Source organism: Carassius carassius, chromosome 15, assembly GCF_963082965.1.
Source record: "Carassius carassius chromosome 15, fCarCar2.1, whole genome shotgun sequence".
Classification (NCBI taxonomy): Eukaryota; Metazoa; Chordata; class Actinopteri; order Cypriniformes; family Cyprinidae; genus Carassius; species Carassius carassius.
Genome location: NC_081769.1, coordinates 26,588,560 through 26,611,770, shown reverse-complemented (window position 1 = coordinate 26,611,770; position 23,211 = coordinate 26,588,560). Strand labels below are relative to the sequence as shown.

The following is a 23,211-nucleotide window of genomic DNA, read 5'->3' as shown; positions in this document are numbered from 1 at the left end:
CCGACACATACACAGCAGGAGAGCAAGAACACAACATTTATTTTAACACTGCGGTATTTTCTAGAGAATATAATGTTGAAAGGCAACTGTAGGTTATTCCTTGCTTTGTCCTAGTTTTACATAAATAGTTACTTGAGTTAGAAATATAGTTCTTTTTCATTATTTACACAAGAAAAAAAATCAAATGATGATGTTGGATACAGAGTACAGAGGTTTTCACAAAGAGCTGTTAAAAAAGCATACATAAATGTATCTTTATGCTGCAATTGCCTCATGCTTATTATAATTTCAAAACATATTTTTAAACAACGGCTTTTAAAGCTCTACGTTAATTAATTACACTGTTTAATTAAGTCAAGATTGAGTGTATGGGAATAATTTCCCTTGTGTTATAAAAAGATAAACTGGTTTATTTTGCATTTAGTGTGTGACAAAATATTTCAATTATCGTTAGTAATGTAAGTAATGACACCTTTATTAGCTGTCAAGTGTTTTATTTATTTACTATAAATATAGTGAGAGTCTGAGACCACACTGAACATCTGGATTCTTATATTTTATTATTTAAACAAGGAAATACATATTTTTTAGGATTTAACAGTTACTCGGGTTCTTTTTTTTTATGAATCAATTAAAATGAATACTATTATTCAAAAAGGACAAATTAAATCCATCAAAAGTGTTAGTAAAGACTTTTACATTCTGCGAAAATACAACTATTTTAAATATATACTGTTTTTAAATATGTCTATTTTTAAATATATGCTTTGAACTTTATATTCATCAAATAATTGTTATAAAATATTTAATTACTGTTTTTCTTACTGTATTTTTGATTTAAAAAAAGAGCAAATAAATGCACACACGTGTGTGTGTCTGTGTTTAATGCTAAAATCTTTAACTGACTTATTTTAGTCAGATTGGCAAGCCTGTATATGCTATTTCTGCAATGAGGCTCTGGGTATTCAAAGAAATTATTGCATCTTATCTCTAGACACATTATGTGCATTATAGTAATGGTTTATGGTATTAGTCTTCAGCGAGCCTGCGTGCATGTGGCGGCTGAATTGATGTAAAGCTCTATTAAAATTGATGGCAGTATTTTTCAGGGGTGCGAGGGTCACTCTGTCTCACAGGACAGGCTTGGATATTCCCAGCGGCTGTTGACTTATGCTTGGCTGTCTGGTAATTAGGCCAGGTAATAGCCTGCTCTGATGAGGACTGTGTGCAGAAGCCACAAGAGAAAGAGCTTATAATTGAGTGGTCAGGCTGGGATTACCATCAGCTAACAGCAATGAAGTGCACTGATCAACAAAAAACGTGCTGTAGCAAAAGCTGATAGACAGCACATACGCACAATCCAGGCTGTAAAAATGTATCATTGTTTATGTTGCACACATCCACCTATTACATTTTTCAGAGCACTAGTAAGTTCTGAATTCCTACCCATGTAAAAATGATGCTGAAGAGTTATTCTAGTTCAATCTTATGTTGCACCTTTTCAGAAATCCTTCTTTTCTATGTATTATATGTAAAGTTTACCTTTAACACTTACAATACACGCAGTATATGTACTGAAACATATATGATTGTATTGACTCACTTTTGTCCTGTTCCTCGAACAGTACTATGTTTACGTATCACCTCAAAACCATCTTACCATAGTGCATGATACTGTATGTTTGCAACACATATCAATCTCCATATGTATGGCTTTTCCAACTTCGTAAGATTGCTCAGTAGCTCACCTCATACAACACTGGATCCTTAGGTACAAGTCCTGTGAAACACAGTTCGAAAAAAGAGCTGTGTAAAAACCAGGTAAAATGACATGGTTGCTTCAGCAAATGCAGATTTATCTTTTAAAGACTATTGATTGGGTTTAGGGTTAGGTTTAGTGTAGGTGGTTTTCAATAGCAGTAAAGCATTGACTTTGAGTGACACTCATCAGGCATTTGATTTCTGAAGCAATGCAAAAAATGTAGCAGCAGTCACATAATTTTTTTTTCAGAGAAAATGAACACACTTTTTAGCGCCACACACATTTCACTTTGAAACTGTTGCAAAACATGCAAGAAGCAACATATTTTTTTGCAAAATTGTCACCAGAGGGACATATTTTAAATGAACCTGGGTTGAGCATTTCCAAATGTCTAAAGTTGTTCATACGTAAAATAAATTTCACAACTTATTTAATTGCTATCAACATGTTAATAATATAAATTTCAGTGTCTATGTAAACTATATGAAATTGTATATGTGCTAAAATTACACTTTATGTACAAATACTTACAATTACTAATGTGATCAAGTTGGTTTTTCATGCATGCAGTCGCAGAATGATGTACAGTGGGTATGGAAAGTATTCAGACCCCCCCCAAATGTTTCACTCTTTGTTATTGCAGCCATTTGCTAAAATCATTTAAGTTCTTTTTTTTCCCTCATTAATTTACACACAGCACCCCATATTGACAGAAAAACACAGAACTGTTGACATTTTTGCAGATTTATTAAAAATGAAAAACTGAAATATCAGCTGGTCCTAAGTGTTCAGACCCTTTGCTGTGACACTCATATATTTAACTCAGGTGCTGTCCATTTCTTCTGATCATCCTTGAGATGGTTTTACACCTTCATTTGAGTCCAGCTGTGTTTGATTATACTGATTGGACTTGATTAGGAAAGCCACACACCTGCCTATATAAGACCTTACAGCTCACAGTGCACGTCAGAGCAAATGGGAATCATGAGTTCAAAGGAACTGCCTGAAGAGCTCAGAGACAGAATTGCGGCAAGACACAGATCTGGTCAAGGTTACAAAAACATTTCTGCTGCACTTAAGGTTCCTAAGAGCACAGTGGCCTCCATAATCCTTAAATGGAAGACGTTTGGGACGACCAGAACCCCTTCCTAGAGCTGGCCGTCCAGCCAAACTGAGCTATCGGGGGAGAAGAGCCTTGGTGAGAGAGGTGAAGAAGAACCCAAAGATCACTGTGGCTGAGCTCCAGAGATGCAGTCGGGAGGTGGGAGAAAGTTGTAGAAAGTCAACCATCACTGCAGCCCTCCACCTGTCGGGGCTTTATGGCAGAGTGGCCCGACAGAAGCCTCTCCTCAGTGCAAGACACATGAAAGACCCCATGGAGTTTGCTAAAAAACACTTGAAGGATTCTGTGGTCTGATGAATTCTAAGCGGTATGTGTGGAGAAAACCAGGCACTGCTCATCACCTGTCCAATAGAGTCCCAACAGTGAAGCGTGGTGGTGGCAGCATCATGCTGTGGGGGTGTTTTTCAGCTGCAGGGACACGACGACTGGTTGCAATCGAGGAAAAGATGAATGCGGCCAAGTACAGGGATATCCTGGACGAAAACCTTCTTCAGAGTGCTCAGGACCTCAGACTGGGCCGAAGGTTCACTTTCCAACAAGAAAATGACCCTAAGCACACAGCTAAAATAACGAAGGAGTGGCTTCACAACAACTCTGTGACTGTTCTTGAATGGCCCAGCCAGAGCCCTGACTTAAACCCTATTGAGCATCTCTGGAGAGACCTAAAAATGGCTGTCCACCAACGTTTACCTTCCAACCTGACCGAACTGGAGAGGATCTGCAAGGAGGAATGGCAGAGCATCCCCAAATCCAGGTGTGAAAAACTTGATGCATCTTTCACAAAAAGACTCATGGCTGTATTAGATCAAAAGGGTGCTCCTACTAAATACTGAGCAAAGGGTCTGAATACTTAGGACCATGTGATAGTTCAGTTTTTCTTTTTTTAAAAATGTGCAAAAATGTCAACAATTCTGTGTTTTTCTGTCAATATGGGGTGCTGTGTGTACATTAATAAGGAAAAAAAAAATGGCTGCAATAACAAAGAGTGAAACATTTAAGGGGGTCTGAATACTTTCTGTACCCACTGTATATTTGAAGAGACCACAACAAATGGAAGATGATCAAAAAACCAGCCCTTCTAGTTATCCAAAGAAAAAAATAATGAAAGGAACATCCCTGCTGACTGATTGGAGACGGATTGAAATTCTAGTCATATATAAATGGTGAACGGACTCTAATAAGTAGTATCTGTGACAGTGTCTGACTTTTAATTGCTTAATGAGGGCCAAGGATCATGATAACTGAACTCTTCGTGTCTGCTGGAAAGTGTTTGCTAATACTGGCACTGTCTTCATTAGTTTTGGCTCTGAAGCTAAAAGGGGCCAACTTCTGACCTCTTGAGAATTGGACGTTATCATACACAAATTGATGTTTGGTTCCACATCTGTTTCCAGCCTCTAGCTCAGCTTTAGTTCTTTGATCATTTTTCAAAGCAACACTGAGCACAAAGCCTTTATATCTCTGCCTTTTACAGAGAGGGATGTTTTCAGAGATGAGTCCTATTCAAGTTGTCTTGTTAAGCACCCTAATGAATACACCAGTAGAGAGTGTTAATATGTGAGGCCATCCCACAGTATAGTTATTGTAGCACTAAAAGAGAAAAAAGCAAAGAACAAATTTTACCAGATGGTACTCATCCTCATGTTGTTCCAAAACTGTAGGACTTTTGATGTTTTTGTCCATACGATGAAAGTCATTAGGGACTAAACCAAAACTGGAAACCACTGACTTCTAGTGTATGGACAAATACAATAAGTAGGAATGTCTTACAAGTTTAGAACATCATGAGGGTGAGTAAATGATTAAAAGACAGAATTTTTATTTTTGGGTGAATTATCCCTGACCACATAAAATGTAAGTATTGAAAATAATGAATGTTGTAAACCCCCCATTTACTATACATAGTTCTTGATTCTCTTTCACTTGTTTTATAATTTGCCCTATTGAACAGTCCTCACAATGAAATTCACATTCAGCCAAAGGAATGTCATTCTCTGAGAAGCGAGTGATGTGTCTCATTGTTTAAAAATTCTTAGTAAATGATCTCTTCGAGTTTATGTTCATGACAGTCTGGCAACAGCTCTGGTTTGGTAGGAAAAAAGGATAGGGATCAACTATCTTTTGTTTTGTTCCAGTTTATAACTAATAAACAGCAAAATTATAGAGTTCTGCAGCCATTACGTTAAAACCTGGAAGACTAATTTGCCACATTTTCCTTGAGATTTTCTGATGTCTTTATACATTTTTTAACATGTTTTATATATTTTAATTCATCAATAAGGTCTCTGGTAAATGTAAATTTATGGATCCATAGCAACATCAATACCCATATCTTGTGCAAAAGAAATTTTCTGTTGATATAATCTCCTGTCCAGTTTTTCTTTTTGAAAATTATCACATGTGAAAAGCTCTTTGCAATCATATGCACTTACACAGTAACTAGACAGAATGGTTGGGACCAATGAGAAAAGGCAGATGCAAGCCAACTAAGAGATTCAGAGTCCAGCGATGGCAGGAAGCTTCAGATGTATGCCTGGCTATTGTCAGAAAGTAATTCCATTTCATGAATAAGCGCTTGACTGCATACAGTGACAGCCTAGTCTTCAGCCTGTCTCTCTTGGCATCTCTGCCCGCGCCAAACATTGACAGAATGTCATTTTAATGTTTGCACATTTCAGGGTGAGAGCGTTGGATTTTTTTCATCCTTTTTTCAACTTGCGCCACACCGAAGGATGTTCAAAATAAATGTAAAAAAAAAAAAAAAAAAAGGAAACTGACTGACATGCTCCATCTTATCTAATTGAATGTCTACTACTACATAAAAGCATTGTGAGTTTGAGTTAGGGCCCTTATTTTGATGCAAAGGAAAAGAAAGGGGCTGAACTGGTACCTTAATGGAAAACCTAGGCCTGATGGTCAAGATGGTTGTAACTTAGGTCAACCAAAACAGATATATATATATATATATATATATATATATATATATATATATATAATTTTCTATACTATCAAAACCATTTTGCACTTCATTTCTCTACTTGTTTGAACAACAACAAAACTCTGTAATTGAAAGCACATACAAGGATCTATTGGAAGGTCCGCCTTGAAATAGCATGGGTCTTATGGAGCAGACAAGCTGTTATTGCCTCTAACATGACACTTTAACCACTTAAATGATATATGTGGTTATGCTCTAAAGTTGCCTGCACTGTTGTGATTGTGCACAGACGTGCAAAAACAATTATAAGGCTACATTTATCAACATATGATATTTTTTTGTGGAGCACTGTGTTCTTTAGGTGTTAGACACATTTCTATTGCCTGCAAATGAGGCCAAAAGATCAAAACCGACGTGTTAATGCACAGGTCGGACAGAAGCATATCCTCCTGAGACCCAGCCCATTGACTTATGTCCACTGTAGTGGACATTTGAGTTTCATCCCTCTCCTTGGAATCTTTCGTGCAAGTCTCTTAATTCCTGCTGTACTGTACAGAGGACATCCTGGGCTTTTAAGTGATATGTTATTTGATTGGCTGGGAGGCCGGGAATCCCCTCAATCTTTCAATCCAAAATGGACGGCATAGGAACAAGCACATTTTATGGAAAGATAAAAGGTGAGTAAAATATTGTTTGTCTATGGTTTTGTTACTATGATAAACATATATTTTCTTGTTCATTAAGGTGTTAGGAATCATATATTTAGTTCTGATAGCAAATACATTATGTATCTTTTGAAAAATTTGCCATTTTATGAATGTCAATTATAGTGGACATCAGGACTATCTTCATGTAAATAATGACTACACATTGTTATAGGAAACAGAATTGAAGCAGAAAGAATTCTTTACAAAATAGTCGAGGGAGATTCAGATTTAGAGTTGAGAGATGAGGATGAGTTTCAATCAGTGAGAGAAGACGGTGATGAAGAAGAGGAAGATGATGCAGAAGGCTCAGTTGAAGGGACAGATGCAGACACAGACACAGATACAGACAGGGATGAGCAGGAAACTAGACGCCCTCTGTGGGCCAGGAGTAATATGTATGTTTTATGGGAGTAATATGTATGTTTTAAATTCAGCTGCATTGAGTATTTAAACAGTTATTATTTATTATTTATCATTTATTATTCGTTTTTTCCTTCATATCAGATTTGCACCTGTGTTACCTGGGCTTCCTGTGTGTCAAGATGACCCTACAACACGTGCAGACTGGAGTCCAATTGAATATTTTTCACAGTACATTGACAACAAGGTCTTTGAAGATTTGGCAACATACACAAATCAAAGAGAGCTGCAAAGCAAAGGAGTGTGTATGAACACTACGCCTCAAGAAATAAAAATCTTCTTTGGCATTTCAGTCCACATGGCCTGCCTTGGCTATCCCAGAATTAAAATGTTTTGGGCCAAAAAAACTAAAGTGCCAGTCATAAGTAGCAAAATGTCTAGGGATAGATTCTTCAGGATAAGAAACTCCCTCAAGATTGTCAATGACCTGGCTGTAACAGAGGAAACAAAGAAGGCAGATATTCTTTGGAAAGTTAGGCCAATACTCGATCGTGTGCGGCAAGGCTGTCTCAGCCTTGCAAAGCCAGAAAGGGTCTGCATTGATGAGCAAATTATCCCATTCACAGGCCGTTGTCCAGTCAGGCAATATGTTCCCGGCAAGCCAAACCCTACTGGCCTGAAGGTATTTGTCCTTGCATCCCCAAATGGCCTGATGCTTGATTTTGAAGTCTACCAAGGGAAGAATACCTTTACAGTCCAAAGGTTAGGAGTTGGACCTGCAGCAGTTCTACGCATGGTTGAATCTGTTCCAACAGGAAGCCACATATTCTTCGACAGGTATTTCACAACCATAGATCTACTAGACGCATTGCTGGCAAAGGGCCTTCCTGCAACTGGAACTATAATGAAGAACCGTGTCCAAAAGCTGTGCCAGCTGCCAGAAGACAAACAGTTGAAAAAAGAGGGGAGAGGAACATCAGTGTCAGTGGCCAGAAAGAGTCCTGAGCTGGCCATCACAAAATGGTTCGACAACAAACCAGTGCTCATGGCATCCACTGTACATGGGAAAGACCCGGAAGACATCTGTACCAGATGGTCCAAGAAAGAAAAGCACATGGTCCAGGTTAAAAGACCAGCAGTAATTAAGCAGTATAATGACAACATGGGTGGCGTGGATCTTTTTGATCGCATGCTTAGCTTCTATCGTATGTCAAGCAGGACCAAGAAATGGACATCGCATGTGATCAGTGACTTCTTTGATGTTGCCATCACAAACTCCTGGATACAATACAAGTCTGACAGCAAAGCTCTGCACAGATCATCCAAGAACACACATCAGTACCTGGACTTCAAATTAGTCCTAGCTGAAGAGCTGTTGGAGAGTCCGGAACTGGATAACAGCTATGAAGATAGTGAGGATGAGTATGAGCCACCATCTAAAATGAGGATCCCACAACCAGAGCCATCTGTGCGCAGATTAGGAGCCATGCACATGCCTGAGATGATGGATACCAAGCATGCAGAAAGATGCAGAAATAAGGGCTGCAAGAGCAAGACGTACATGAGATGTACCAAATGCAAGATGTTCCTCTGCATTACCAAAAAGAGAAATTGCTTCCAGGACTATCACCACTAGCAAAGAACATACTAAGAACAAAATGAAAAGTGAAGGAAAAACTAGATTGGATTCAGTTTGACAGAAGGAAAAAAATCCCCCAAAAAATCAGTTTCACATTAGTTCTATGTTCATTGTTCAAATAACACTAAAAGGATTCTAGGGGACCAATAAAAAGATACGGACATAACAAAGTGTTAAGCTTTAATAGTAAAGATATACTTGCAAAATGTAAGGAAAATGATTCAAGAATGATAAATGTGTCTATTGTATAATCAAAATGTCTGTATTCTTGGATAATAGTCAATTTACAGCCCAAAATGTATGTATTCTTAGTTAAAAAAACTTTATAATCTGGTAAAATTTGTATCTACCAAATGTGTTTGTTTTCGTACTCAAATGATCCTGTTGTCCACTACAGTGGACATGCTGTATAACAAAAATAAAAAATAAAAATAAAAATGTCTAAATTGTAGGATGTTTTTTTAACCCTAAACAGGTATGGAATCACAAAAAAATATGATTAGGAAAAAAAAATATTTTCCTTGGTAGTGGGACGTGGATGCAATCTTCTTCCAGCCGGATCCAACTGAGCCTGACAGTTTTCCTTTTCTGAACACGAAGAGATGCATTATGCATGATAGGCCATTGTACCATATGCCCACCTCTTTACTGACTTGCCCCTTTAAAAATGCTGCCTGAAACAGCGACACCTGACAACAAAAACACACCTAACCATGACATTTGTCCGAGGCATTGTGTTTGCAGTCATGTAAAGTTAAAATAAACTACTTCAAAATCCTATGGAACATATTGGAGATTTTGTAACGTATAAAGTAAGCATAACATGATTTGCTCTGGAGTAAAGACCAATTTATCTCACCCCTGATGCAATTCTAGCTATCCACTTCAGATTTCAGATTTAGCACTTATTCAACATCAAATCTTCAATACTATAACCAAAATAATCGGAAATGCGACATAAAATAAAAAAATGTGAGGCAATCATTTAAAATCCAGATGAATTGTGTGCGTTCATGCGACGTCGATATCAAGTTTTTCCAGATTCTCAAAAAATTATTCTTTTAAACCGATTATTTTAAAAAATCGATCAAAATGGTTCACAAAGTAGTCTCCAACTCGCTTGTGATTTACAGGTTTGATTCAGGTTTACAGACTCAACAAATTGTACAAAGCTTTTCACATCCTCCCTGGACCACCCGTGATTTTTTTTTCGGTTATGTCTGATTTTAAATGAACCAAACTTATTACTGTGATGTTATAGTAGGGGTGAGCGGGGCCTAAAGTAACGCGGTACAAAAATAAAAAAGCCACATGGCTGCCAGGTTTTCACCCGCCAAGTTGCTACTTAAAACTATCCCAAATTGCATTTCGAGGTGGTTCCCCTGATAAAAATTGTGTTCAGGGGATAAAATACACCTTTTTTCCACGTTATTGGGGTCGCTTTAACCTGTAGCAACGGTGTTAAAGTAGACCAATTCCGCGGGAACTTGGCAATACTGCAAAGCGATTACCTCAAGCCCTGACTACATTTGCTTTCCAAGCTATACAGCACATTCAGCACGAAACCATCGACGGAGCTGAGAATTATCATGTGATTTCATCATCATTTCCCACGGTTATGTCCGGAAAGCAGTTTTTGAATACAGTAAGTAAATTACTGAAGCGGTATTTTTCGTTCTTTTTTTATTTTATTTTTTTTATTAGTTGTGTTGTTTTTCTCGTTTCATGTGTCACAGCAATGATCAATCTACAGGTTATTTAGAACCTTAACAAATCCTGAAGTTTGCCTATTCAGAGTTTTTCATTATAAAAGTAAATGTCAGGAATTGCTGTCAGGACGAAAGTAAGTTTTGTTTCTTTTGTAAAAGAAAGTGTTTCTTTTGTCCTGTTGCATGCTAATGTGGTGACTTTCTGTGTCTTGCATCATTTATTAAAATATGTTTTTCTGAAAATATTTACTTTTGGCCCCACTTTCCCTCAGTCTACTGTATTTAAAGGTTGGGTTGCTCATATAGCAATACAATTAAAATATAAAAACAATTAAATTCAAATTGAAATATTTTACAAAGTATTAATCTATTAACATTAAATACAGCACAAATGTATTCATTTATTTATATAACACATTCCAAATACCATGTGAATTATTTATGTCAAAAATGCAATCAGGATTATATTCATACTTTACTCAGACAACCAAAGGTCACCCTATTTCAGAAAAATAAATAAATAAAAATACTGAAATGACAGATTGCATTTAATTTTGACAGCGATATTTCAGAGTGATGCCAAAGATGTCATCCCATGTTAACATAATAATACACTATGAACTCTCGATTGCTAGTTGTCCAACTGCATAATACTTGCTTTTCTGCTGACATCCTCAAGATGTGATTATGAAAACACCTCTTCCCCGAGAGACCTATTTTCAGAGTTATCAAATAATAAGTTTGCAGTTTTTTCAAATGTCTATGAAAAGCTTCTCAAACGTGCAGAGTTCTCATGCGTGTCCCCTTCTGAAGGCCGTGTACGATTTCGGATAATTGCCAGACTGCATTTGTCCTCCACATCTGCATATCAATGGTGCCCAAACTATGTGGACATTTGATGTGCCGCAGTATTTTCAGAGCCTTTAAATGGTGACTCAATAAAAGCAGGCATCTTTTTATGAGCAAAAACATCAAGTCTACATCCTGAAGCTATTTCGACCGCCCCAAACCCTCAAAATATGACTAGCTATTTTGCCTCTAATTTAAGCTTGAATGTTATTAGACATGCAACAATCAATCAATGTCAAATCTATAACATAAATTACTAATACGCACTCCAAAACAATCTGCATGCCATAACATGGTGCGTTTATTGTGCTTATGGATTGGGATTCCTGACATTTTGCTGCTCTTTAAAAAGCGAGCAGCCTGGTCGGCGAGAAGTTATGAAATGGTGGAAGACATTTATCCATATGTCAGTGATAAGAGGCAACCTGTCAAAGGCTTGATGCCAAACTGCACCACCCGATGCGTAAACACTCTCACACGGACAGTTATTTTGTGTGATCAACGCCAGCTAGAGGCATTTTAGAAATCATTGATAACAAACACACCTCCATTCTCTTTCTTATTCCATCCTGTATCTGTCAAGAGCAAATTTGTCCATTGCCTAAGCAGTGGAAACAGCATTGCGTTATTGACCACACTGTCTGCATTTATGTGTGTGGAAGTGACTGCCGTCACGATGGAAGTGTTGATGGAAACGCAGGGCTGTGACAGATGTTCCCCATTGACATGTTTACTAAATGTCCTTTTATGCAGCTGTAGATATTAAATGCACAATTTGGAAAGATAAATGAGACAGTTTGAGATTGTGTAATCATGTTTATGCATTTAGTGGGATTCTGCTCTGTTATATATTAGTCTGCGACACCAACTAGATCGGCTTGAACCATCCAAGACTAAGATTTTTTCAGCATGTTCCTGACAAAGTTAGCAAATTGCCTATGGCAGATTATTTTCTAATATTTGTGTTTCCTCCGATGACTTGTTTTGCAAAATTTGATCAAGCCTTGGTAGCTATTGTGATTGCAAACACGGCAATATGTTGCAGTAGCTCGGCCCATTAGAAAGACTTTAATTCTCACTATAGAGAGCTTGCTGATTCATGAGGCCTAGAGGAGCAATAACTCAGAGATTTATCCCCGGCTAACAGAGTTGCAAATGGGACAGCCAAGAGAAGCTAATGATGTACTGTTGCTGCCAGTCAGCCAACATTTTAGCACCCAAACAAAGATGGATTTAGGAAGAATAGTAAGCATGTTAGCATCCGTATTTCTTCTAGCTTGTCACAAGGGATTTTTGAGGGACAAAATTAGATTTCTTCTTATAGAGAAGATAAATATGGGCATATGTACAAAACATTGAACAAACATTTAATATCACAAAATATTTTAACATTTGGATACACATACAATGATGTTCAAAGGTTTTGGGTCAGCAAGATTTATTTAAATTATATTTTTTTTCCCCCTCTATTTTAGTACACTATTTCTGTGAATTTTCGTAATTGCAAGAAGAAAGTTTTAATTTTGAGAAAAAAAAGTCACTATTTAATTTGTTGATTTAGAAGTTTATTCAAATATGTATAACTAAAACGCACCTGTTTCCATTGTGATTAATTAAAATATATTATATAAAAGAGGAGCTAAATCATTGAATAAAAACAAAGCAATTCTATTTGTGTACTTAACATCGCATTCCTTTAAGCATAAACGCATAAACGCAGCAGCTAAGCATTAACATTCTGTAGCAGCCATCGATGATATACCAGCCGAAACTGCTATGACAGAAAAAGCTTTAACTATACCCCATTCAAATTCTACGTTGTCTTTCTCAGCTCACTATAGAGATCATCCGACAGTTAAAATAATCACTCTGTGGGGAAAGCGTAGTGAGCTTGTTGCTCTCTGAATAAATAGTGTGCCATGAAGTTCCTGTCTCATATTGATTAGCAGGTGAATGACTGAGCCAGTACAAACCTATTATTTCTATTATTTGTATGTCAGTTCTCTTTCCATCACAATCTGCTGAAGTTTTATTAGCCTTGAGAATGTGTTTGAATGAGACAGTGAAACAAATGGAGAGACTAGTTGTTTTTTGCATTGTACCGTTTAATAAAAGCCAGCAAATAAACAATGAAAATTGATTTCAACTTAAATTTTCAACTTATCAACTTAAATAATGGATATTAAGAGCAGTGACGATACTGAACCTTTGAAATATTATTTTATATGTATAAAAAAACTATTTATGGTTTTATGGTTATGCAAATGATAACAATAGTATCTCAACAGGTCTCTCGACAGGTGTTCTGTAATGGTAGACTACCTGCTGCATTCAAATGTCAGTAAATAATATAAGTTTTTGTTAAACACAGACAGCAGGTTACAATATTTAAAGAGAAATATACACTGGTTATATTTCTTTATAAGAAATAAATTGCCTTATAAAGAATGTTTCTAAAAATAGTGTCACTGTTACATTTTTGTCACAGATTATATATTTGCACCCTAAAAAAACAAACAAAAAAACAGTGTAAGCAGCAAAAGATCAATATGAGATGATATGAGAACTAGCATTAGACTGATTCTTGAGACATGGGACAAAACACAGAATTTTGACTTGGAAATTAATTTAGATGATCTTCACATAAATGTACTATTTCGTTTACTGTGCTTATAAGTTTTTTTCAGAACCTTGATATGATTGCTCGGCCTTTCAGCTTCTATGTATAATATCCAAATTAAGTACAGGCAAGCAAATCCACAGCCAGTTTTATCTCTGTACTTAAGAATCAGCGATAGATGATGGAAAGGATATTTTAAAGTTGGCATAAAAGCCTACAGCAACATTTAGTCTATTTGGATTTTGTTCTTTGATTCGAGTCCACTTTGAAGAGGTAAGGAGCAATTAATTGCACAATACAGTACAAAGCACTGATTAAAAATAGACTCTTTTAATGAACATTCACACACACCCACATTTCCATACATGCATACACAAAAACACACACAATCTGACAGAAGTATAGACAGAGATAAGAAGAAAGGGAGTGTGCGCAGGTGGACCTCTACATACAGACTCTTATTTTGCCTGGAAGTTGAAGAGAGATCACAGCAGTGTTGAAACAGAGATCTCTGAAAGAATAACAGAAAAAGGTCAAAGGTCACAAAGCATGTCAACATCAAGGACACAATTTTTGTACACAAAAGTACAAAAACATACGAGAAGATTTGTGTTGTATGTTTATATATATATACATATATATATATATAAATGGGGGGATGTAATGGCAAACTCCTTCTTCCCCGGCATCATATCTTCAACCAGTTAAAACATGAACTGTTTTCAATGCAAACTGTACAATTTATTTTAAAATTGTCCTGAGATTTGGGTGATGTGAATTATGATTTGTGGTCAGACTTTAAGTTTTAATTAAGAGCAAGTCTAAGTTTGGAAGTGAAGTGGTTCATTAATCACCCAACTAGGCAATCCATAAAAGGCCGTAGCTCATCACTTTCATCTGAAATTATCCTTATTCAGAGCGCAACCAAGAAACCTTTAAGTAAATGAGAGTTAGGGAGGCATTATTCTTTGTCACAAGATGTGGGTTAGTATTCAGTGCTTGTTATCCAGCATCAAACTTAAATTTTCATATTGTGTGGTATCTTAGCTAGGCTACATTACACAAAAAATAAATAAATAAATAAATAAAATTTATGAAAATAAAGAAAACTCTTTGAATGAGAAGGTGTGTCCAAACTTTTGGTCTGTACTGTGTATATATATATATATATAATTTTTTATTAATTTTTTTCTATAATTTTAATTCTGTTCTAATTCTATTTTCTTTTTGTATTCTGTCTGTTTTCTTTTTATTTATTATACAATTAACAAAAGCAAAAAATACCTTTAACACTAGTTTGCGCTATTCTTTTTCTATTCTATCTGTTTTCTTTTTATTTATTATATTATTTTAAAAGCCCTTGTTACGTGTACTGTGGTAAGCTAACTGAGACTTGTTATAGCACTTGTATATCGTTGCTCTTTTGTTGATTTTGATTGCTTACATTGTCCTCATTTGTAAGTCGCTTCGGATAAAAAAGTCTTCTAAATGACTATATATATGTATATATATATATATATATAATGAAAGTGTATAATGCGATGCACTTGCCTCAGATGCCTGCGTTTTGTTGACAGACAAATCACAGATCTCCTCGTTCGCCAGCAAAAACCTATATGAGCTTGTTTTTCATATAGCCTCATGTTAAGTGCAAGTGTCCGATACAATACCAAAACTGACGACACAGTGTTGTTTAATTATTGATTTTTTTCCCCTTTTCTTTATTTTTTTCCCCATGTGTTTAAGTAGAGTGTGCCATGAAATTGTTTTGTTTGTCAACACCCACAACAGACATCATATTGTGTGTATTTGATTGCTTAAGCTCAACAAACTATGAAAAATAACTCATATAATAGGCTACTTGCGAGGCGGCTTTATACGCGTGAACTTTGGATGTGACTGTGAGGGCACATAATACAGCCTTCGGAGCGCGCGAGTACCATGGCTTAAAATACTTAAAAATGTGTGCAAATTATATATTTTTGTGACAATGCAACAATGACCCAATTAGTCAAGTGACAGTTCTGTCAGCTGTCCCAAGATGCGAGTGAAGTCTTGTGTCGGCGTGTGCTGCAGGTCACTGTGCAGACGAGATGCGCTGATAAGAAGCGCGCGAGAGAGTTCATGGATTCGAAGACTGGTTTCAAATGAATTATTTAATCTTAAATTTTGCGTGGATTAATTTTATTATTCAAACCTACAAGCTATGTTGAATAAATGCAGGAATTTTCCTCATTATAAACTTGAAAGCTGCGAGAATTATTAAAACCATGCGGCATAGCTACACAGTCCCCCACTGAAATTTAGGACTCTATTATATAGGGATTTGTAAAATAAAATTCTACAACTTTTTCAAAACGTTTTTAGGCCTGGAAATTGTTGTTTTAAAATTGCATGGCATTTCCATGTTATTCATGAACATACAGACCCTAAAAGCAACTGATGCATGCAGTCAATCACTTAAACTGCTGACCAATGTGATTGCGCGAGTGCTCCTCCACCTCTCCCTCCTGTAATCACATGCCGGATCCATTACCCTGCTTTGTTCCGGGACCTCGCAATTTACAAATTAAGCACTGCAGAGTCCCCGTTTCATGTTTGTTAGCCCAGGACATTTTACAAATCCAGACCAAACCATGTTCTACGGCCATGTCCGGAATAAAGAGTAGCCTATCCATGTCACACAGTAAGATTTAGGATTTTGACCATATACCTCGCAGTCACAGACCGTATCAACGTCGGTGAACTATACTAATTGTATTTCGCCACACAATAGGCATCACTGTGGCCTCAACCCTTCGCCTTCGCTTACTCTGAGCTCGATTGCTATGTCTGAGGTAAACCACGCCCTCCTCAGTACCCTACGCAGGAAGAAATGTAGGAAGAAATAAATGAATAAATGAATAAATGTATAAATAAATAAATGTATAAATAAATAAATGTGAAAATAAATAAATGTATAAATAAATAAATGTATAAATAAATAAATGTAGAAATGAATAAATGTATAAATAAATAAAAGAACAAATAAATAAATAAATATGGAAAAAAATAAATATATACATAAATATGGAAATAAATGTATAAATAATAATTTATTTTAGTTTTTTTGCTTTTATATGTATATTTATTTATATATTTATTCTTATTTACATTTATTTGTATATTTATTTATTTATGTATTTATTTCTTTTTTAAATTGGCAGCTTTGGCATTCCATAGTGTGTTTCTTAATAATTTGGCAGATTGTTCTAAGCATAAATTAAGGATAATGCTTTAAAAAATGTCAATGAGATATGAAGCAAACTTTTTTATATATTAACTTTGTAATGTTCCAACAGATATTCAGTATAACAACACTCTTGCTTGTGTGATATTCCTTAAATATGCGACTCGTCCCCATCAGCAGTTGCAGTCCATCTGTGCAATAAAACGTGAACAATTCTGTAAGCAACTGACCAAAACGAATGAATCAGCTTTTACGTAACTTGGTACGAGAACAGCCAGTTGCTCTACTTGAAAACGATGCTAAGCACTTCCCACTGTCTGCATAATTACCTGGATTTATGCCTCACATCTTTAAAAGCATTCCATTTCACCCACCTTCCTATCTGTCTTTCTTTCCCCTCAGACTCATTTCACTCACTGTGCCTAAGGCTTCCAGGTCACGTCACCAGGGTCTGAACAGTAAGTTTGATCTCAAATGACCTGTCTCTGCCCGTCTGGGTCTGCAGGGCTGATCTGAGGCCAGTGCTGACACACGGAGGAATCAGAACAGTCCAATAAAATAAGAGTGAAGGGCACTGCAGCCTTTTGATCTGCTTCTTTACTTGCTTTAACATAACCACCCATGTGGAGTGGCTTCTCATCCATGCACACAAATAAATAAAACATAATAACACAACAATGGAAAATCTGAGGATTGTGACAAGAAGAAATTAATAAAGCCCTAAATTAGATATACAGTAAACATTAGATAAACATTCTATAGAAATACTTGAATGCAAAAAAATTTAGTAAAACAAAATAAAATTAAATAACAGTGCGTTAATGCATTACATAGTTCATTTGAAAAATATTTTATGCTCACCAAGGCTGCATTTATTGATAAAGAATAAAATTATATTTAAAAAAAAGTAACGTTGTAAAATATTATAAAAATGTAAAATGTCTGTTATACATTTGAATATATTTGTTAAAATGTTAAATGTAATTTATACCAGTGGTGGAAAAGTGGAATTTTAAGCAGTAATCAGTGACGCATGATCTTTCAGAAAACAAGTAACATTTAATATTATTATAATGATGATAATTATTATTATTATGTTGTTGTTTTTGTGCTACTTAATATTTTTGTGGAAACCATGAAACATTTTAGGAATCATTGATGAGTAGAAAGGTGCTTTTTATGATGTAAATGATGTTTTTTTTATCATTAACATATCACTGCTGAATAATAAAATAAAATAAAATAAAATAAAATCTTTTAAATGGTAGTGTATGCAATCAAAGAAGTTCTTAAATGCATAAACATTTAATGGGTTTTAGTCTGCTTTTGGACTGTTTGGTCAGTTTCTACTATATGTGTAAAAATGTCTTTCAAACTGTTATAGCAGAACAGTTTTGGATGAACTATACCTTTAAGTTGGTTCATTTTAAAGATGACATTTGTGAGATATGCATGCATTTCACCATGACAAATTTTTCTTTCATTCCAATTGCCTTTACAATACACACTATTTTAATGTCACATAAATATTTGTGTTCTCATGATTGTTATTGCCACACTGTGCCACACTATTCCCGTAATATCGAGAACAGCAACAAAATAAATGTCAGATGATGATTCTAACAAAAAGGAGAGGAGGAGGTTTTGTGTGTGTGTGTGTGTTTGTGTGAATCATGTGGGAGAGGCAGAGAGAGAAATGACAGATGAGCATTATGTGGACGTCTGACAAAGAGGTCTCAGAAACGTCCATCAGTTGTGAAGTCATTGTCGTCACTGTGTGGGAATCTTGGCTGAGCCGATGAGAGAGAGCAGGCAGTAAGTGAGAGGAATGGTAAAGGGAGTAAAAGGATGAAAGGATGGGGAGCTGAGAAAGAAGGAACACCTGCTTTGAAGTGACAGAGATCAGAGGGCAACCTCCACCCAGGCTGTCTCTCTGGCCAAGAAGCTCACTCTGCCGGCTACGTCCACATCAAAGGCTGCTTCACAACCACCGCAGGGAGGATCTCCCCCAGCCACCAAGCTCACAAGTCTCGCTCTTCCTGCGTGCCAACTGTGCCACTATAGCCATTATACCAGAGTGGAAATGACATGAGAGGGGAGCTAGAGAGCCTCCAAAACAACTCGCAGGCTTATGAGACAGTGTTGAAGTGATGAGGAATCTCCTCAACATAAGCACATAAACTGGCAAACCAGAGCTATAACTCAAGACGAGGGTGCAACGGGGCCAAAACTCCCGAGGTAAAAGGGACCGTCTGTTGCTATGCACTGCAAATATGTCCTAATTCATAAGGTCATCGCGTGCAATGAGCAAAAGACTGAATTTGAAGTAATTTGAGGTAAAATTGAATACATTAAAAGTTGCATATGTACTGAATATGTAGAATGTATCTATCTATCTATCTATCTATCTATCTATCTATCTATCTATCTATCTATCTATCTATCCATCCATCCATCCATCCATCCATCCATCTAACGATACATCCATCCATCCAATTTACCTAAAGTTCTGTTAAAACTAATTTTGGATCAGAGACTGAAGGTTACGTTTCCAAAAAGCATCTTAAGATGCACTTCATGCATTTTCTCTGAGATAAGAGTCAAGTGTCTACTCGCATATATTGTAACAACTAAAAGTTACAATATACACAAGCAGTAGAAAAGGGACATGGAATAAATGGAGAGAAGATGGGGAAGGATACCAGCAAATGTTGCATTCCAATCTCAGTTCCAATCTCCATAAGCATGACAGTTCAATGTATCAGAACATATGCGTAAGTGCAAGTGCACAGCTCTAACATGAATGTAAGCAAGCAACAGATGAAAAAAGCTGTTGGGAATGAAAAAGCTTCATATAACAGATTTAACTCCAGACCAGGATAAAAAAGGTTTTCTGCTCTATTTTCACCAAACCAAGACTTCTAAGATTTAGTAGTTAGACGTTATTTGGGGCAAATCAGTGTGGACAGATGGGCCCCTGCACTCCAAAAGCATCCGTCTCGCCCCATTTCCAGTCCACATCCAGATGCCTTTTCCCGATAGCTCATATCAATCAAAGCCAAGCACTCTTCACAGCCAAAAGTATTGATTGTCAGAGAGTGAATTAAATGGTACCTCCGTACCTCAACAGACACAGAGCAAGTGCTCTATATATATATATATATTGAGCACCAAAACCATTTTCAACATTGATAGCAATAAGACCACTATTATTATTTGAGCACCAAAAATAATTGAGGACCAAATCAATATTCAGCAAAATCATGTGAACATTATTATAATGATATCTACAGGATCATGTGACTCTGCAGGCTGGAATAAATAAGCTAAAAATTTAGCTTTGTACTATTATTTGGCAATATTGCTGTTTTTCCATTATTTTTTTAATCAGTAAAATGCAGCCTTAATCAGCATAGCAGATTGTATTTAAAACATTATAAAATATTAATTATTCCAAACTTTTTTCTCTTTGCAATATACATATACTGTATTCTGATTTGTGTTTTTTCCTCTAATAATATACTGCATGGTGCATGTTACATTCATATCTAAAAATGTGACAACTTCAGTGTGCATCATTCTAAAGGGAATGACAACTGTATCATATTCTTTTCTAATCTTTCCCTGCGGTCCCCATGGATTCGACGACTCTGCATTGATCTTTCGACTATTATGACACTTTTAAGTCCTCAGTCTTTTTAATGGTGGTGTCTAGCACATTAAGTTGACCAATCAGCTTTAAGTAATCTCAGCTCTTCCTGGAGACACCAGCTGAACACGGGAGGGGGCTGTCTCATTGTGATCTTCAAGAAGCATATCCAAAAAAAAAAAAAAAAAAAAGACAAGTGTGATTTCTGTCATCTTCCGTTTAAGAGCGATGTCCTCTCTATCTCTCTGTTTCCTTATATAAGCTACTAACATTTAGGTTTGGGACTCTGCAAACTTATAATACTTCTGCCGCACATCTGTTTCTCACATGGGAGCTTCAGCGCCTGTCTCTCACCCGGAGAGTTTGTCGGTAATCCCCATGAGTAAAGTTCAGAGCGAGCTGACAGCACTAAAAAATAGATAAATAAGGATTTTCATTTTTCCCCCTGTAATGGAAAATTGCACATAACATTTCTCACTCAGCATTTATCCTTAATAGCGGCTGCAAATCCATATCCCCTAATTTCACAAAATCACTTCATTGCAGCAAAAAGAGCTTTTTTTTGCAGGTAGGAAACACAGTTTGTTAAAGCTTCTCTTACTCCTTTCTTTCTCCTTTTTCCACTCATGACAGAGAAATCGATACAAAACATTTTAAATGCACTTTAAATAACAGCTTCTATCAAATTGCTTTTTTTTTTTTGAAAATCATAATTCACTCAGTTCTGGCTGATTTTAAAGAAACACATAAAGGAGACAAAAGGTGGAAAGTACAGCAAAAATGGGCCAATGTTGCATCAGCAAACAATCAGCACAAGTAAACTCAGAAACTTCTATCAGTCAGTGGAGAAAGTGAGTAATGTCTTGCATTAAGTTTGTTGTTTATACTTGGCCGGAAGCAGGGAAATAACCCTATTAAATCAAGAAGTCGCACTGCCATTAATCTCAATGCAGCTGACTAGTTCCTCAAAGCTAATGGGGTTTAGAATTTGCATCAGGCAAGTTTACCCACAAAGCTTCGCCTAAGAGGATTTTAGTCCATACAGAAGGCTTATTGTCACACTTGTTCATGGACGTGGATTAAATATACTAGAACTAGTGCACTGTGCTAACTCCAAACTGGCTTTCATTTCTGACAGCAGCTACTGGCTAGTAGCAAGCAGAAAATGACCTTCACTAATGTGCTGGTAGTTTTGGGGCAGTTAAAGATCAGGAGACGGTCGCAACGAAGCCCTTAAGCTGAGAAAACCCTATTATTATCACTAAAGATTTTCATAACCTAAGGAGTTTGTTGCAACTTGCTGCAGGCTAATCGAGTTGCTGAGTTTTCTATTGCCATTCTGCCCTTGAGAGAAGCATTTAACCCCAAGCTGTTCGATTGGAAACTATTCCTTCAGCGAGTGTACTATAGATTGCTTTAGATTAAAAAAAAGGGGGTGCAATTCTAATCAAAACAACGTGGACTACTCATACACTGAAGAAAAAAAAAAACATAGTAAATACAACAATGATTACTGGAGCTAATTCACAAGAAAATACTATTAAAATACATACAAATATATCAAATAAATGTCAGTATGCTATACTTGCCATTGCTTTGTAACTATTTGCAAAGTAATTTTAAAAGTTATTTATTTAAAATACAAGTTACAAACCTGCAATAATAATAATAATAATAATAATAATAATAATAATAATAATAATAATAATAATAATAATAATCAAATAATGTGAATCAGCATTGTGACTTCAAATTCAATAATAGCCTAATTTACTGGCATGAATGCAATACAAGTAGTGAAGTTTGTTATAACACATCTTTCATGAATATTAAACTAATATTAAATGAATTAATGAACTGCGCTTATGATATGAAGACAGAACGACATGCATTCAATCAGATGTTCAGTGCTAGAAGGTCTGATGTTTAGCACTCTAGGCACCCTTAAATATTCTCTCACTCTCTCTGTGCCTCTGTCGGATTTCTTTCTTTTCATCTTTGCAGTGTCTCATCATGGTGAATACCAGCTCAGTGTTGTCAACTTAGCTTTTTCATTTGAATAAGCTTCTTTCTGCAGGAACCTGTCTGCTCTGTTTCACTGAGGCTAAATCAGCTTTAGCAGCTAAATATAAAAATGTTTCCTGAGCATTAATTCTTTCATATTTATCAGCGAAAAAAGGTGCTTGAAATTCAACTTCAGCCCTGCTAGCACTTTAGAGAGAGAACGACAAGCCGCACATAAGCTTCGATGCCTCAGTTGATCCTAAAAACTCAAACTGGAGTTGGATGTGTTTACATGACTTGTGCTGGAACACTTTACTAATAATATTTAAAAGAAAAATGCAGGCTCTCCTGAAGACATTACGAGTAAAAAGACGAATAAGAATAATGAAAAAGGAATCAAGGAGGGAAAAACAGATAACATCATCAACAAGTAGCTGAGAGCAACATGTTCAATGCTGAGATAAAAACACTGAACATTGGGGCTGAATTAGCTACGCACTGATAGCTCTTTTCCACTGAAATGGTGCTTGTGATTACTAAACTTTCTCAGGACCAGAAAGGTATGTTAACTAAAAAGTAAAACTAATTACACTTTTTTTATATAAAGTTTAAATGAAATAAA

At 36.1% G+C, this 23,211-nt stretch overlaps 1 protein-coding gene and 1 long non-coding RNA gene across 3 annotated transcripts in view; one reads left to right on the top strand and one right to left on the bottom strand.

The window, feature by feature from the left end:
* Nucleotides 1-6,279: 6,279 nt before the first annotated feature.
* On the top strand, nucleotides 6,280-8,967 carry LOC132157821 (uncharacterized). Its single transcript, XR_009437626.1, has 3 exons — nucleotides 6,280-6,500; nucleotides 7,035-7,422; nucleotides 8,684-8,967. It is a non-coding gene; the product is annotated as an uncharacterized LOC132157821 (long non-coding RNA).
* Nucleotides 8,968-13,255: 4,288 nt separating this feature from the next.
* tsnare1 (T-SNARE Domain Containing 1) overlaps nucleotides 13,256-23,211 on the bottom strand; it is a 150,179-nt gene continuing 140,223 nt past the window's right edge. For both annotated transcript variants that reach the window (XM_059567091.1, XM_059567092.1), the window contains exon 12: nucleotides 13,256-14,218. The gene's annotated coding sequence lies outside the window, so the exon portion shown is untranslated. The remainder of the gene's footprint in view (nucleotides 14,219-23,211) is intronic.